Raw genomic sequence first — 20,286 nt, 5'->3', positions numbered from 1 at the left:
TTTAACATAACTTTTCTTCTGAAAAAACGATGTAATATCTTGGTACGAATACTTGTTTAAAGCCATAGAGGTTCTATATTGTGACTTTCCTTTTAAAATCATCAATATTTTGATCGTGCTGTAAAGTAGCATCCAACCTTAATTTTTATCTTGTAATAACCCAGAAATTAAGCAATTAGTAAATGTATTCCTTATAGACGGAAATTGTTAATAATGGCTGACAACAATTTATATATTTTGGGTCATTTGACGAGCTATTTGTAATGCAGAGTGAAGTCAATTGGTTACTTTATACATCGCATGTAATCTAGCATAAAGACAATTGTCACTTAAGTGTCTATGTAATCTATAGTGTAGGGACTTTAAACGTTAATTGTGTAGTGCATTTGTCTCTAAGTTATTCAAAATCACTAGTTTACGAAAGTCTCGTAGAACGGCTTGGAAATGACTGTCAGGAGCGGTTAAACTAAACTTTTTTGAAGAAAAATTTTTTGAAATGATAATTTTCAATTACTGATAGTGATTAAGTTCTTCATTTCTCTATCAGTAGTTTTTCGATGTCGAACGAAGTTAGTCGATAAAATTTACTGCTATTTCTATAACAAATTCGACAAAAAAATGTTTGTCGAAACAATGTATTGCCCATTAACGACAAAAAATTATATTTTTATTAAAAATTGGCTAATATGCATATAAATATGCATTTTGAAGTAAAATATAACCAAATATGCATTATCAATAAAATATGCAAAAATATGCACTAACAAATCGATGCCATTTTGCAGCAAAATGTGCGATTCGGATAGATAATTAGTCTACATTGTATTTGGACGTTCGAGAAAAAACATGCATTTGCATATAAATCCGCCCCCTAGTAATTACCAATAACACTTCTTATATACAATCTCAAAATGTTCCTTCGACATCAACTGATGTTATAGGAGCAAATTTAAAAGACAATATTTCTTTAACACTTAGAATGGTTAAGTTTGAATTAGAACTAAAATTTGATATTTAGATGGTGCTATTATTAAAATAGGGCTTATTTTATATCAAAAAATCAATTTTTCAATTTTGAATTTTAAACGAAGGAAGTAAAACCCTGTAACACAACAGCGAGAAGTAAGTAATACAAAATTTGTTTTTGATATAGTCAAAATATGCTATTAAACAGTAAAATATGCTCTAAAAACGCAAAAATATGACATAAATATGCTCTTAAAACAAATATATGCAAAAATATGCATTTAAGGGTAAAATATGCAAAAATATGCTCTAACAAATCGATGCCATAATTCTTAAATAGTTCTGAAACGTGTAAATATCTTATCCATGTGCTCATTAGACTCACCAGAAAAAACATGCATTTGCATATTTTGGTTTCCCTGGTTATCACAAATAGCGGAAAATATATTTTTATTTTTCTGATTTACCAAGCCTCATATTCCATCTACATAAAAAAAGTAAAAATACAACTTAAAGAAAACCTTGTACTATCCAGCTTAATAACAACTTTGAAACCAATTCTTCATAAAAAAATTTCTGAAATATTTTTTACATTTAAATAGTTGTCAATACCAAACCACTGAAGTTATTAATAAATTTTAAATATTTTTAAGTACAGCAACAACTATAGATTGAAACTACATAACAATAAATCAAATATGCGAAAGTTTTTTTTTTTATTTTGCGCCACTAAATTGTTGATTTATCCCACAGTGCACAGGCCCGACATATCTAAAAAACTAAAAAAGATGGAACAAATTTAAAAAAAATAAATAAACATAAATAACTCTTGACCTAAAAGTGATATGTATATATATTTTTGTAGATCCTCTCTAGGGCTATTTGTAGATCTTCTCTAGGACTATTTATATTTTAAATATCAGCTCATTCGGATCATAAATAGATTTTTTGTGATTTTTTAAAAAAAAATGTGAGACACAAGGTGGCGTGTTATCTTGCGAATTAAGCGTAAAGAGCTTTATTTACATTTTTGGTATCTTTGGTACCCCCACTGAAATTTTCCGGCAAAAATTCGTAGAATATTTGAATCCTTAAATTTCCTTTTTGAAAGGACTTTATTTGATTTTCTCCAAAAAACGTTCAAATTGACCCCTAAAGAGAGGAGATAGAGGTTTAAGATCTTCCACAAAAATGATCCCCATAAAATTCCATAATATAACTCTGACCATAAAAATTCTCTCAGATATTAACTTACAACATTTTTTCAGTTAGTATACTGCTCCCTTCGATCAAAAAATTAAAACTTTGACCCATTGTAAAAAAAAAATTCAGTCCAGCTGGACTATAAGTTTATTCTACAAAAATGTTCTACTCAACATGCCCTTTCAGAATTATAGGGTCGCTATTCTGTTCCAAAAATGCTGTTGGACAGTGTTATTAGATATAAGATTTGAAATACTTGTTGTTAGTTCATTACGTAATGAAGATTCAATAAATAAAAACTGAAAAAAAAATTAATAGATTCTGTTCGAGAAAACCAAGGGAATACTAGTCACAAGGAAGATACACTTGCAAACTAATATTAATAAAGAAAAATAATTTCCTAAACCATAATTTATGAATATGAATTTTTAGTTATGAAAAATTTATATTAGGGATATAACTATTTTGGCGAATTTTTTGGCATACCACCACATGATGGCCAATAGTGTGTAAGTAATGAAAATATTTTTGTAGGTCATTTGGAATCAAAAACATCACGCACCAACACCAATTTCTAAAATAAATCTAATTTTTTTTCTCTGAAAAATTATATAAATATTTTCATATATTTTTGCAAGTGTGAGGGATACTTCCCTTATTTAAAAATTGTCTGCAGTTATTATTAAAATAAAATATATTGTATTTCAAAATAATTAAAAATATTTAATGATAAACTTTATTGCGTTTGGTGAGTGAACTTTTTTAATAACCGCGAAAAAATAATACCGTGATGTTTAATATTTTTTAATGCTCTATTCGACTAACTATGCTATGCCAATTTGCATATTTGCAAAAAATGTCAATAGTTATATCCCTAATGTATATACTTTTACAATAATAAACAATAATACAAATTTGAATATGAATATGAATATTAATTTAAAACAATTTAAATATTTTTAAAACCTAATCATTAGTTAGACATTTCATAGCTAAATCATGGTTCTCCCTCACACTTTAATGATCTCAATGTACATACAATATGCGAAATATGAATTACTAGGAAAAATTACAAGATCATCCAAATCCCTTTTCAAGGAAATTGCTATCTTAAATTTTACTGATGTATGTATTACAAGAATTTACAAAAAAAAAATCATATTTCTTTAGTCGTAGTTCGAATAATTTACCCGCTGAAATATTTCCTGTCGCTTAAAATTAGTTTTCAAAAACATACCCGATGATTTTCCCCCATTTTAATCAAATTATCATAGATTCTACTCCATCTCCCCTCATTCAAATATAAAAATATAAAGAAGATACATATTTTAAAATAATTTTTATTATGTTAGTTTAAAGTTTATTTCTTTACGTATACATATATTTACAAATTTGCAGATCGACAATATATCTGACTATATCTAAATCGTATAAATGTTGTTCATTTTTTTGTTGCCACAAGAATTACAGATATAATCATCCTTCGTGCAATTTTCCATCTCATAATATTTCGTAAATGCTGACTGATATGCCGATTGATTATGTCCAGGAAAAAAAGCGACCACAGCAGAAAAAAGGTAAAAATAATGATCGGTAAAAGGACGAGCTTCATTGTGTTGATCAAACTTAACCAGCCGCGCAGAATGATGACTGACGATGCTTACAAATGAACGTACCGCTTTAAAATGTCATTATATTGACATTAACTTGTCTTTATATGACTGAAATGAGCAAAATTTAAACCTACCTGGAAAACTAAGATTAGCGAATGCTGGCTAACTATGGATTGGGTTATTTCTTAGAAAAACAATTACAAATAGCAGATGTTCCGTTTAAGTGGAATTTCCTAGAAAAATATTTATTTTCGTATATGATAATTTTGTAACTGTTTCAATGCGTTTGTAATTATTTTATTATATATACTTTAAAAAAAAGTTAATCATCAAATACATATGTATTTCAAATCACTATTTACTAAAATACATTTTCGGTAAATATACTTCAGGTACAGAACAAATTGTTATGAAAATTTAAACGAAAATACAAATTGTTTCCATAAGTATATACACTCGGGCAATAACCTTTTTACATTTTTTGCAAATATCAAAATGACCCTAGCATAGTCGATATAAAAATTATCATAGGCGATTTCAACGCAAAAGTCGGAAATGACAATACCAACATTCAATCCGTAATGGGAAGAAATGGTTTGGGAAATGTACGAAATGATAATGGTGAACGAGTAGTGGATTTTTGCGCGAGGCATAGCTTGTTTATAGGTGGAACACGTTTTATACACAAGGACATACACAAATACACTTGGGAATCACCCGATGGTAATACTCGATACCAAATTGACCATGTTATCATCAGCAAACTTTTCGTCGGATCTCTTGAAGACGTTAAAACTCGACACCAATTGTTAGTTGGCACTTTTCGTCTTCGTCCTGCAGCAATAAAACAACATAATCATCCTGCTAAACTCAACACCTCTCGGCTGCAAGACCCCACTATTGCGGGGAAATACCAGAACACATTAACAACTACACTTACAACATACGACAATAATGATTTATCTTGGAACGACATACTAAATGCATGCACACAAAGTGCAACAGACGTACTTGGTCACGTTGAGAAAAAGCGCAAGTCTTGGATAAGTGACGAAACTTGGGGAGAAATATTAAACCGGAAACACCTGAAGAACATGAAGAACAAGGCTAAGACTCAAGAGGAAAAAACTGCAGCTAAACTTCAATACAGGCAATCCGCCTCAAAAGTGAAAACTCTAGTACGCCAGGATAAAGAGAAATACTACAATAACATAGCTGAGGAAACGGAACGGGCGGCAAATACTGGGAACATGCGCCAAGTATATGCATCTATTAAGAAACTTGGTGGTAACAACATAAGAAGCACTGCAATAATCAAGGACCGAAATGGCACGCCGCTCACAGCACCGGAACAACAACTTAACCGATGGTGTGAATTTTTCACAGAAAATTTGCCAGTAGTAAACACAAATGCTATAGTTGACCAACATCTGTCTGCCCGACGAAACCAACGCAGGAATATTTCCACATCTCCGCCTACAGTCCTGGAAATACAATTATGCCTAGAAAAGCTAAAAAACGGCAAATCTTCTGGCCCTGACAATATTCCTTCGGAACTTCTCAAATATGGCGCGCCGATATTAGCAACAAAACTACATCCAATTATAAAAGAGGTGTGGGACACAAACCAGATGCCGACGTCATGGAAAGAAGGTGTCGTAATTACGATTCCAAAGAAGGGCGATTTAAGTGAATGCAAGAACTGGAGGGGCATTACCCTATTAAATGCTATCTCCAAGCTAATGGCAACGATTCTACTAGAACGCATTCAACCATCAGTAGAATCTATACTGCGCAATGAACAAGCAGGATTCCGTACTGGTAGATCCTGTGCTGACCACATTAATTCTCTACGTATCATCATTGAACAGTCCAAGGAATACAACACACACCTTTACCTTCTTTTTGTTGACTTTGAAAGAGCCTTTGACACAGTATCAAGGGTTCACTTGTGGGATACCATTTCTTCTAAAGGTATTCCCAATAAAATTGTTATGCTCATCCGAGAACTATATAACGAGTCCACCAGTCGAGTACGTTTTAATGGTAACACCAGTGTGCCATTTTCTTCCTCTGCTGGAGTGAAACAAGGCTGTATTCTATCACCTACATTATTTCTTCTGCTTCTTGACAGTGTACTTGAGCAAACCAATATCGAAGCCCCAAATGGCATACAGTGGAACATGGCCGAAAAACTAAATGACATAGATTATGCCGACGACATTTGCCTAATGGCACACCGCTTCGATGATATAGAAGCTAAATTAAAACAACTTTCTGTAAATGCGAAGAAGATCGGTTTGAAAATTAATTTAAAAAAGACAAAGCTTATGCGTATAGGCACAACTTCAATCACGCCGCTAAAACTGGAAAATATCGTAATACAAGATGTGGAATCATTTAACTATCTTGGAAGCGTAATTACAAAAGATGGCGGCACTACTGATGATATACAGGCGTCAATCATTGCATAAGGTATGGAGAACCAACACCATCAGTAGGAAAACAAAACTACGGCTCTTTGACTGCAGTGTAAAGTCTGTGCTGTTGTATGGCTCTACTACATGGGGAATAACACAGTCCAATTTAAAGAAACTTCAAGGTTTTATAAACCGATGCTTGCGCCGGATTCTTTGTATTTTCTGGCCAAACACCATATCAACGGAAGACCTCTTAAGACTTACAAACAACACACCAATAGAACACGAAATAATGAAGCGAAAATGGACATGGATTGGCCACATTTTAAGAAGACCTGAAGATGATATCACCCGATCAGCACTTCAATGGAACCCTCATGGTCATCGTAGACCTGGAAGACCACGCACTACGTGGATAAGAGCGGTTAAACAAGAATGTAATACTGTTAATAAGTCATGGAACCAAATTAAGTATCTTGCCAGGGATCGAAGAAAATGGAAGGAAATTGTAAATGCCCTATGTTCAACATGAACTTTTATTTTTTTTATATTACATATATGTATTTATATGATTATTTTAAAATAAATAAAGGACATATATATATATATAGTCGAATAGGCCATTGAAAGTTGTTTTAAAAAATGGTATTAATTTTTCGCGGTTGTCAAAAAAGTTTACCCTCAAAACGCGGTAAAGTTTGGAAAGGATAATTTTGTGGTCGTTTGGAACTTTTTGCACTGTTTGAGAAAATTGAGATAACGCCAAAAATATAAAGTAGGTGTCATTTGCTATCACTCAGTCAGATCGAAATTTTGATATAGTTTCTCATTTAAAAGTTATTTTTATGTAAAAACTTGCATCTCTCCGTGCATTTTTTGAAAAAACAAAGTAACTCCATAGTTTCTTATTTATAATAATATTTATTAATAATATTTATTTTTATTTAATTTTATTTTTATTCACAAATGGTTTCAATTTTTATAATATGATTAATAATTTCCACTTATTTAATCGAACTCCAAATCAATAATGAATTATTTACTAAAGACTTAACCATTCATGATTGTGTATGATTTGACATGCACAATCATGAACACTTAACAACAATTATTATCAAAAATAAAAACGCATGATATCTGGGCATGTAGAATTATAAATTACCCTTAGCAACAATTAAATAATTATTAACTAATTATAACACATCGTCCCTGTTTTCAATATTAGTACTATGTGGATTTTTTCGATTTTTTTTTTATTGTTGCAATTTGTTCTTTTACTGGTCATACATATGTGCACAAAAGCATTTTTCGATATCTTAATTGGTTCAGGATATAACAAAAGCACCTATGTGACTTTCATATACTAAATGCTTCAGCAAATAATCCTATGTGTTTCTAATCATATAGTTTTTTTTTTTGGTAAAATCACTATAAATACATTTAGTTTATACTGGTAATTATAACGTCAAAAAGAGTTATTGAACGCGAGTCTCCGAGTGTAATTATAAATCCAATATTATTTTCTCAAGCGATTTAATATTGTCCATCCATCTCTAATTTATCAAATTTTAAAATATCACTTTTGGCCGCGGAAATTCAAATTTTAAACGAAAAACTGGTGATTTTGAACCAATTGTAGATAATGATGAAAACCATATTAATGAAAAGGAAGTAGCCATTAGCAAAATGTCACCAGAAGTGCTGGTTGTAACGGTGGATATGCAAAGTGTTTTATTATCTTCAAAACTTTTAGTTTTGGAACAATATTACACAACAAAGCTTGCAGTTCACAGCTTTACTTTCTATGTTAAAAATACCAAATATGTTTTTTTTGTATGTGTGGCATTTTAAACAATGTTTATTGTTTAAAATATAAAAAGGTAATACTCATATCTGATGGGTGCAGTTACCAAAATATCTTCATTCACAGGCTTTGAAATTGAACAATAAATTTTAGAAAAATGTATTGTTCAATTTCATGTCCACTTTTATGGAAGTGGATAGTGTACACTCAACTTTAGAAAAAGTTTTCCAGCACCCTGTATATTCCCCGAGTGACTATATAAGTCGCATGGACTAGCCAGGCCATCGCAACAATACAAAATAAATTATTTCTATTTTAAATTCTTTAAAAATTATGAAGATGTCCCAGGGAATTTCACTTCAATTAGACCGGTAAACCGGTTTATCCGGTTAACCTGTTTTTAAAATTTGGAATTTTTTGTGCATAATTCTAGAAGTTTCCGCATAATTCTAGAAGTTAAACTAAATCTTAATAATGATTTATTATAAACTAAGTGATGGTTTTTCCAAACGTTAAATTGAATTTGATGTACATACCTTCTTTTAATAAACCTGACTTCATTAGTGTGTTTTGTTCTTAAAATTTTATTTTATTATTCATTTCGTTAGCTTAGTGTACAAAGTCCTTTTCAGAAATATTATAGGAGAGACAAAAGACGTTCTAATATCCATGATTTGAAATATTTTTGAAATCTGATAATGGAGTTTTATTAATTATTTGTTATGATTTATAATGACAAATAATTATAGCTAAGAAGAAGTGTTTTCGCATCTTATAGGTCCTTTTTTGGACTTGTAACATTTTCTGTTTCATATCAGAAAGTCGAGGTGATAATAAATTTTAAAATTATCAAATATTTAATTAAAAAATTGATTTACATTTTTTGGTTGAAATTTAATGATCAAACCAATATTAAAACAAGTATTATATATTTAGTAACATATTTATATTCAATTCCATATGACTGAGATAATAATTTTGAAATTTTTACAAAATAAAATTTGTAAATTTTTAGTTATTTAATATTTATCATTCCTGACTATTAAAAACCACAAATTTTAAAGCTGTATATACTTTATAGGACATTTTATGTTTTCTAAACACATATGACGGTTAACCGGTTTTCGAGGCCAATTTTCGGTTAACCGACGAACCGGTTTTTTAAAAAGTCGGTTTGTCACCTTTTGATTGATCATAGGTGACAAATGAGTTGTCAGCAAAAGTATTGTCTAAAGACAATTTTTACTATTTTAAAGCGAAAAATATTTAATAGAGCACTGAGTCCCAAAAATCGAAGGCCGTCTTGAGACGACCTTACCGGTTAGAGGAATATGACAAATGTAAATATTATTAATAATACATGAAATAAATGAATTAATGAAAAATGAGTTTCAAAATGCTCTCTTGAAACGCTCTAAAAAAATAAAATTGCGAATTTTGACCGCCCCCTCTTTAATTTTTCTATGTATTGCTGATTGCATAACGTTAAGTTAGGTGCAATTTTTTCAGTTTTTGTAAAAATGTGAAAAAAATATTACAATACCTTCTATATTTTCTCGGTACCAGCGATTTAAATGTTGCTGTTTTCGAGAAAAACTATTTTTTTTTGCCATATGAGCTCAATTTCCATACTATTATGAATTTTAAGTAAAACTTTTACAGAATACTATAGTATATTAGTTATAAATATAGTCTGAAAGTTTTACTAAAATCGGAAAACGCTAAGTCGCGAAGGTCAAACGTGAAATGTTTCAGTATTTGGAATTTCTCATGGAAGAATGCTGAAAAACATTAATATTAGCACCATTCATATTGACTGTTTTTTCGTGATTTTAAAAGTTGAGGGTCATTTTAATCCCAAGTGCTATTAAGGGTTAATTTTGTATTTTTGTACTGTAAATACTAGACTTTGTGTTATATTTTTTCTTAAATTTCATCAAAACCGACCCAAAAATATATAACATTTCGCTATCTTTCCATGAGAAATTCCAAATATGGAACATTTTGACCATTGACCTTCACGAAATAAGGGTTAACGTTTTACGATTTTAGTAAAACTTTCAGACTATATTCAAAATTACTATAATATTCTGAAATATGGGCAAAAAATTAGTTTTTGTCGAAAATCGCTAAATTTAAATAGCTGGTACCGAACCACTATTTTTATTCCCTATTATATTCTCAATTAATTCCAATGTAATGATCAAACAAATTCTGAAATTGGGGAATTTTTGACAACTTCAAAGTTTTTTAACCAATTTTTATCTTTTATATCTCATTAGAACGATAATTACTACGTACATATTTCGATTATTTTTAATTTAATTGCAAACGTAATTATTCCTTTATGAAAGCTATGCCAAATATTATTTTACTTAGTTTGTCTTTATTATAAGTTAATATTTAAAAATATTAAATTTTTATTTTCGTGACAATTTTTACATGGACTTACATTTGAATGAACAGACAGACAGGCAGACAGCTGATAATTTCTAGATAAATGTTACATTCGAAACTGTATGGTGGATTATATTTTACGTGTTACAAATATCAGCAACCTGAGGTTGTAAAATTTATATAAAATACTTATATCTTCAAAAAATATCTTTAAAAAGAATTGGGTTTGATTGATGACAAGCGAAAGCCGATGAAAACACCGCATACGATCACTTTCTGAGTCGATTAAACGATGTCCGTCCGTCCGTCCGTCTGTCTGGATGTCTATGTAAACCTTGTACATTTCGCTTTTTTGAAGATATTTCTACCAAATTTGGTACATACATTAGTTTCAGCCCAATGACAAAGCCAATTGAAACTGGCTGAAATCGTCCATTATTTCACATAGCCCCCATACAAATTCCTCCCGAAATTGGACTTTATCGGTCATAACTGTTTAATTTATATATGTAGGTATATACACAACTTATATATATTTATATATGTATATTAGAGTGACAATCAGCTGTATGGAAAAAAATGTTTGTTAAAATTTTGAAGAGTGCCGGGTGGAATATTGTGACACTAGGCCTAAATGTTAAGTGCTGAAAATTTGAGCCAAATCGGATAACGATTTCTGGACGCGCATCGAGGTCAAAGTTCAGATATATGCAAAATTTTACTGTTAATATGGAATAAATAGGTGAAACTCGTTAACTTTCTGCATTGTTTTCTAGAAATATGTAGATTTATTTATATTAATGAATATTACATTAAAAAAAAAAATTTGGAAATTAACCCTGTATCTCCTTTGGTTCAAAATGACCCAAAAACTGTATTATCGCCAAAATTAGAGAAAAATGCAAATTTTTCAGTTTTTGAAAAAATGTTGGTACTAAATAAATACTTTTGCAATTGAATGCAAAAGAATCGATATATGTACGTAATGAAAATCGGCACAAAAATATATAACATTTCGCTATCTTTTCATTAGAAATTCCAAATATTGAAAAATTTGACCTTTGCCCTTCACGATTCAAAGGTTATCGTTTTCCGATTTTAGTAAAACTTTCAGAACATATTTAAAATTACAAGGACTATAATACTATGAATAGGTTTTACTTAAAATTTATAACAGTAAGGAAATTGGACTCAATCGCCTAAATATGGACAAAAAATTAGTTTTTCTTGAAAAACGCAAAATTTAAATCGCAGGTACGGAAAAACTGTAAGAGGTATTGACATAATTTTTTCATATTTTTATTCCCTATTTTGATCTCAATAAACCCCAATGTGATGATCGAAAAAAACTGAAATTTGTTTAACAAAATTTTTAAAAATTTGAAAATGGAGTTTGAAACAGCCGTTAAAAAAAATATTTTTTTTGGCCATACCTGCGAATAGGTTAACGGTATCCTACGAAGACAAAAACTCATATACAAGTAAATATGGACATATTTTAAGTAAAAATTAGCTTTTATTTTAATTTTTCTCGAAATATCTGAATTTTTTTCCTAAATTTTTTGTTCAAGTGGCCTGAAACACGTTAATGGTCTGGCGAATTTGTAATAACTTTAAAATTTTTCAATCAAATTTTGTCATTTATATCTCATTACAACGATAATTACGTACATATTTCGATTCTTTTGTATTCAATTGCAAAAGTATTTATTTAGTAGCAAAATTTTTTCAAAAACTGAAAAATTTGCATTTTTCTCTAATTTTGGCGATAATACAGTTTTTGGGTCATTTTGAACCAAAGGAGATACAGGGTTAATTTCCAAATTTTTTTTTTTAATGTAATATTCATTAATATAAATAAATCTACATATTTCTAGAAAACAATGCAGAAAGTTAACGAGTTTCACCTATTTATTCCATATAAATAGTATAATTTTGCATAAATCTGAACTTTGACCTCGATGCGCGTCCAGAAATCGTTGCCCGATTTGGCTCAAATTTTCAGCGCTTAACATTTAGGCCTAGTGTCACAATATTCCACCCGGTACTCTTTGAAATCTAAAAAAAATCGGCTGTCACTCTATTGTATATGGAAGTCATGTATGATCGTTACATAATTAGTCATAGATCCCATATAAGGCCCGCTTTCGAAAATCTCTTTAACGACCATAAATCTCTTAAAAATGTTGGTATAAACATAAAATTCAACAGAAATAAGCTATATTGACAAAAATCACACGTTCTAATTTAATGGCGATCGGTCCATAATTAGTCATATAAGACCAACTTCCGAAAATCATTCACTAAAATAAATTAATGAAATTACTCAGTGTAGGGTATTATTTTACACATTCTTACTTGTTTTAGTATGTAACATCGCCATATTGCAATGCACAATTTTAAATTTGTTAATTTTTAATAAATTTTCAATTAATTTAATAAATTAGCAAATTCATTTAATTTTTTATACGATTTTTCGTATGACATAATGCTATATTAGGTCGGCAATTTTGAATTTGCCAATTCCGGTATCGTATTCGTAATCAGTGACCCAAAAAACCCCCATATACCAATTTGTAATTATCTACATCTATTCGAAAATATTAAAAACTGGAAATTGAAAAGAAAAAAGCGTTTAACTGGAAACATTGCATACATTTTGTAGGAGATATGAGACAACTAGACAGCTGTCAAACCATATTTTAGTTAATGCATCCTTAATGCATCTTAAACGGTTTCTTTAAAATATCCCTACCTGAAAATTTGTATGTGCACACATGCTAATTATTACCTGCGAATAACAATTACCTGATTTAAAGCCTTTTGAACATAAATGCAAGTAAAATATGGCTGTATCGATTTTGGAAAATACTCCCTATAAAATCACATCTCAAATCACATACAATTATCATTCGAAAAACAAACGTCTAACCAAGAAGTTCTTTGACTTTCAAGCGCGTTCAAAATATACATTGAATTAAACAACTTAATAAATTACAATGCTGAGTTTTAAATATTTAACTATTTTATTTTGCATAATCATTGTTACGATGACATGCATGGTCGATTGTCGGCCAAGAAAGATGCACAAACGTAAAGCAGCTGAGCAAACTGAGGATGACATCCAAATAAATGCTGACCTTTTGAAGGAATTGCAAATGCTGAGGATGAAGGAAAATCGCATTCAAAGACCATTCGCTCAAATGCGTCGTAATTTTGTACGTCGACCAATGTATGGCCGTTATCAAGGAGCTCCGTTGGGACAATATTATCTACCCAGTCCATATAACTATGATGGCAGAGTTGGAGTTTCACCTTATCCAGTATTTGGTGGTAATGATATTTTTTAAGTTTTTAAATTGTGATTAATTTAGATTAAGTCTACAATTGTTTTTCACTACAAATAATAAAGTGTTTTATGAAAATAAAATCTTAATAGTTTCTCCAAATTAATTGTTATTTTTTAATATTGGGAAATGAAAGAAAATCGTTTAATACCGAAACAGCTCTATAGAGTAAGAGCTCTATTCTAGATCGTATATGAATAAAATATTTTTACATCAACATATTTGAAGGATTCAGGTGCAGGTTGAGTATACGTTTAGACCAAAATTATATTTCCTTTTGCAGTTACAATATAAAAACAGGAAAAGTTAAAAGCAAGTAAAAGAGCTATATTCGACTGTCCCCAATCTTATATATTCTTTACCCAATGTATACTTTAAGGTAAAGAATGAAAATATTTTTGGTGAAATATTATTTGTTTTAAAAATAAGTTTTGCTTAAAGAAATTTTATTAGTGAAAAAAATATTTTTGCCGATTTTGACTTATTATATGTTATTATTACGTCGGACATCGTTGGGAAGATTTTTTAATTATCTATCATTAGATATCCATATTGTCTATATTAATGACTTAGTAATCCAGATATAGATCAATAATAGGTAAAAAATCGAGGTAGTCGTATCTTCTTACTTACATATATCTCAGCTTCTTTCAAACTCACTCGTTTTTCACAAGTTCTTCTGAAAATGTTGACACAAGTATTTAATGGTGAATTTCAGGATAAAAACTAATACAAAACAAGTAAGAGTGCTGTATTCGGCTATGCCGAATCTTATATACCCTTCACCTTTGTTGTGGATGCATTATTATTTTTTATAATTAGTATATAGGTATGTATGTACATTGCCCACTTTCAGCTTACAGCATCCTAAATTTATCAAGAACACAAAAAACAACAACAACGCCAAACGAAACATAACACCAAAAGAAAAAACAAAAACAAAATACGCAAGGCAATGAAACCAACACACATCCAAACATACGTTTAATTGTATAAAAAACAACAACAACGCCAAAAGAAACAAAACACAAAAGAAACAAAACACAAAAGAAAAACAAAATACGCAAAGCATGCACATTCAAACATACGATTTGTTGATTTTTTGTCAAAAAAACCAACACACAACCAAACAAAAGTTTAGTTGTATAAAAAACAACAACAACGCCAAAAGAAACAAAACACAAAAAAAAAACAAAATACGCAAAGCTTGCACATCCAACCATACGTTTTGTTGCTTTTTTGTCAAAGCATGCAATACATTGTGTTTTTTGATGAAATTTTCAGAGGTTGTCTCGGATTTTTGCTCATATCTCCGTTATTTATGGACGGATTTTGCTGATTTTAAATAGCAAAATTCTCGAAAGTATGTCTGACAGAATTGTTTAAGATTTGGATCCCGGAGATATCTGGGGCCTTCAGAAAATTGATTTCAACAGACAGACAGACGGACATGGCTTAATCGACTCCGCTATCTATAAGGATCCAGAATATATATATATATATATATATATATATATATATATATATATATATATATATATATATATATATATATATATATATATATATATATATATATACTTTATAGGGTCGGAAATGAAAAATGTAGAAATTACAAACGGAATGACAAACTTATATATACCCTTCTCACGAAGCTGAAGGGTATAATGATAAAACACACGTAAATTATGTATAGATTAATCTATGTATATTAGAGTGCTCCAAGATTGTATGGACGAAAAAAATGTTCTAGGTACAGGCCGCCCCCCCTCTAGAATGGTTCTATGTATTGTAGAAACTCGTTGTGTAAAATATTAGGATGATAGGATAACGCTAACTGGTGCCGTAACGACGCTGAAGTTTTGAGGTGCATTTACAAGGGGAAAAAATGCAATTTTTCAGATTTTGTATAAATGTTGGCATTAAATAATTACTTTTGCAATTTAATTTAAAAGAATCGAAATGTACACGTAATTGTCGTTCTAATAAGATACAAAAAACAAAAATTGGTTAAAAAATGTAAATTTTTACTTAAAATATATCCATATTTACTTGTATATGAGTTTTTGTCTTCGTTGGATACCGTTAACCTATTCGCAGGTATGACCAAACAAATTTAATTTTTTTAAAGGCAGTTACAAAACTCCAATTTCAAATTTTTAAAAATTTTGTTAAACAAATTTCAAAATTTTTTGATCATCACATTGGGATTTATTGAGAACATAATAGGTAATAAAAATATGAAAAAATTATGAAAATACTTCCTATAGTTTTTCCGTACCTGCTATTTAAATTTTGAGATTTTCGAGAAAAACTATTTTTTGGCCATATTTTGGCGAATGAGCCGAATTTCTTTATTGTTATGATTTTTAAGCAAAAGCTATTCAGAATATTATATTCCAGGTAATTTTAAATATAGTCTGAAAGTTTTTCTAAAATCGGAAAACGTTAACCCTTAAATCGTGAAGGTCAAAGGTAAAATAGGTTAAAGGTATCTTACGAAGACAAAAACTCATATACAAGTAAATATGGATATATTTTAAGTAAAAATGTACTTTTATTATAATATTTATCAAAATATGTTAATTTTGTTTCTACATTTCTTGTTCAAGTGGCCTGAGACACATTAATGGCCTGGCGATTTTTTAATAACTTTAACATTTTTTAACCAATTTTTGTCTTTTATATCTTATTAGAACGACAATTACATGTACATTTCGATTCTTTTAAATTAAATTGCAAAATTAATTATTTAATGCCAAAATTTTTACAAAAACTGAAAAAATTGCATTTTTTCCCCTTGTAAATGGACCTCAAAACTTCAGCGTCGTTGCAGCACCAGTTAACGTTATCATATCATCCTAATATTTTTCACAACGAGTTTTTACAATACATAGAACCATTCTAGAGGGGGGACGGTCAAAATTCGCAATTTAATTTTTTTGGAGCACTCTAATGTATATACAATTTAAATGTGTTTTATGAACATTAGGGGATACAAATTAAAACAATAAGGAATAGAAGAGTACAAAGAAAAATAACTTATTCGGGGTCGTTAAAAAGTTTCCGCATGGAACGAATAGGTGCTCCATTTTAACCATTTAAAATATGTGACTAAAGGCAGTGACATGTCTGCAATGCAAGCAATTTGGCGCATTTTTTCATTCGCGTTCGTTGCCTAAAATCATTCCAATATCTGCGAACTATAAATGGTGAATTGTGTGACACGTATAGCGAATGACACATGTTAGTGAATGACACATGTCCTGGAAACTGGCATTGAACACGGCCTTTAGGCTCAACGCCTGCAATACGTGGAATTTTAGATCATATGGACATTAGACCGTCTCACTTTTCATTTTTTTCGTAATTCCTTCATGAACATCGATTTTCTTAATCTACTATAAAAACCAAGAATTTTGGTGTATAACACTTAAATATTAATGAACGGGAAGTGGTCTCTCAAATCGGTTTTTCGTTTTTTAGGCAAAATGCATTTTTTTTAAAATTAAAAAAATTTGCTTTATTAATTTGCCTCTAACTCAAGCGGTTCTTAACGGATTTAAACCTTATTACTTGCATTAGAAAGCTAATTAAATTTCCTAAATGTTTCTTAAAGCAACATTGCCATTTTGTTGGATGGTTTTTTATTTATAGCATTACAAATTCAGATTTTCAAATACGAACTTATAATTTTTTTTTAATTTTAGCTTACCTTTTCTTATATAAAAATTGAACGAGGCAAAATTTGTATATTCTGTAAATGCAGTATGGTAGAAAATTTTAAAATAAAGATTTTGGTGTAAACAACAGTAGCATTCTGTGAAGAAAAACTACACTTTTAGTTGAAATGATGAAATGACTAAAGTTGTTTATTTGTAAATTTCCTTCAATTTCATAAATACATTAATATAAAGTAAGAAGAGATTGAGGTTGGTTTTTTATTTTTTCAAATTTGCTAAAATTGCACTTTTGTTGGAGTTTGGATGCGTTTTGTGAAAATGCTCGATGACTTGAATCAAATCATTTTGCTCACTGTTTTCCATCACTAGTGTGTTGTTGACAGTTTTTAGAAGGCCAATTGCGCGCTCAGCAAGGTCGTTAACTACTGTCAAGTTTATTGCAAACTGTTAAATTTTTTTGAAATTTTCATTTTCGCGCCAACAAATAACATGGACTTTGAATAAAGTCATAATTGATTCCAATAATATCGAAAAACATTTTTGTGTTACCTGACACCAGGTCAACGATGTTGAGGTTAGCTTCTTTGAAAAAACCCTTATAACGAAACAAATTTTGCTGGTCCCTCGGACTATTTAAAGCGGATGCCATTTCGTCCAACGTATTTAGTGAATGTCTTGGATCAAAAAAAGATAAGTAAATCGCCATTTCACTTAAATACCATAAGTGGCGTGACATTCCCAAAGCAAATTTGAATCTTTACGAATACTTCGCCAGATGTCAAGAATTTCACCCGCAACAGAGAGAGACGTTTCACTCTTAAATTTATTGTCTTTTACTATTAAATAAAGTAGTCTACCAATCGCATCCCTACCTGTAGGAATTTTACGTCTTGACAAAAAACTGTTAGGAACTAAGAGAAAAATTTCCGGGAATAGAATAACTCAATACATTGACTTGAAAATTCAAACCCACTATCCAAGGCTGAAATTTATTGTCTTTGATTGCAGGCATCTTTTACATCAAAATGCAATTTATAATATAAATTTTAAAGCAAAGCTTTATGATAATTCGCAAAAAATTTTCTGTGAAGTTAGATGCGACTAATTTTCTTTTGAGGCTAGTTTGACACATTTTTATTATGGTTCCTACATATTACACAATCTTATTTTGATGAAGAGCAGACATATTTAACACATTGACTGCCACGTCGGACACATACGTGTGACACTGCACTATGCGGTTTACGCCACGTCGGACACATATGGCCAACACGACTTTTATTCTCTCTAGCCATGTCAGACAATAGTGCTGGATTTTAAGAATTTTTTCGATGTTGTCTGGAAGTTTCTCATCAAAACTGTAATCTTCACATTCTTCATCACTTTCTGAACTTGTACTGAGTATTTTTTCTAACTCAGTATCTCATAAAAAATTCTTTTTCGCCATTTCGTAAGACCCTCTTATTTATAAAACAAATCTGTTTCTAAGCAGTAAATATTACTGACAGTAGCCTAAATTCCAATATTGACGTTTTCGAAGAGATTACGCAAAGAAAATGCTGTGGCCCCCAGCATCTTATTTGCTGAAAGTGCCTTGGCAGTCAATGTGTTAACAAGTAAATATAGATTTCAAAATAATTACTTTTCATTATTTCAACTAAACGTGCAGTTTTTCTTAAAAGAATGCTACTGTTATTTACACCAAAATCTTTATATTAAAACGTCCTACCATACTGCATTTACAGAATATAAAAATTTTGCCTCATTCAATTTTTATATAAGAAAAGGTAAGCAAAAATTAAAAAAAAATTATAAGTTCGTATTTGAAAATCTGAATTTGTAATGTTATGAATAAAAAACCATTGAACAAAATGGCAATGTTGCTTTAAGAAACATTTAGGAAATGTAATTAGCTTTCTAATGCATGTAATTAGATTCAAATCCGTTAAGAACTTCTTGAGTTAGAGGCAAATAGCTAAAGCAAGATTTTTTAATTTTTTGGAAAAAAGTCATTTTGCCTAAAAAGAAATGAGAAAACGATTTGAGAGACCACTTCCCGTTCATCAATATTTAAGTGTTATACACCAAAATTCTTGGTTTTTAGAGTAGATTAAGAAAATCGATGTTCATGAAGGAATTTCGAAAAAAATATAAAAACTGAGATGGTCTAATGGACATGCTTGCATAATAGGAAGTATACAAAATCTTCCTGATCATATTGATTACTGCACCCCTAAACCCTTTCTCCTGAGGAACTTCGGTTTCTCAATTCCATCCAGTATGGAGCCTGCTGATGGTCTCTCCGTTGATGAAATGAGGCTATCAATCTATACGGATGGGACCAAAAATGGGTATAGAGTTGGCGGGGGTATATACATTCCTGAATTTGGAATAAGAATATCCTTTAGACTCCCAAATGGATGCAGCATCCTTCAGGCCGAGGTATCGGCCATAAGAAGAGCGGAAAACTGGCTCAGATATTACAGTGTATCTGTTAGAGATATCCGTAAATCCGCAATTAAATCCCTGGTACAGTGCTGTTAATTTTTTAAGTTCGATTACCGTACAGCCCTAAAAAAATTACCGTTTTTTAAGTTAAATTACAGTATCCAAAGTTTTGCACAAAAATAATAATATTTTCTCATTGAAACAGGTTTATTTTTATAATTCAATATATCGAGGGCGTATATTCAAAACTCTCTATCTTAAAAAACACAACTTTTCAGGAAAGCCAAAAAAATGTTATTTCGCGTATTACTTGAGTTATTAAAATTCGGTATGCTACAATTATTATTTTAAAGCAACTACTGAATCTCACATATAATTTGTTTTTAAAATTTTGCATTATTTATA

Source organism: Calliphora vicina, chromosome 2 (assembly GCF_958450345.1).
Source record: "Calliphora vicina chromosome 2, idCalVici1.1, whole genome shotgun sequence".
Taxonomy (NCBI): domain Eukaryota; kingdom Metazoa; phylum Arthropoda; class Insecta; order Diptera; family Calliphoridae; genus Calliphora; species Calliphora vicina.
This window is presented reverse-complemented; position numbering follows the sequence as displayed.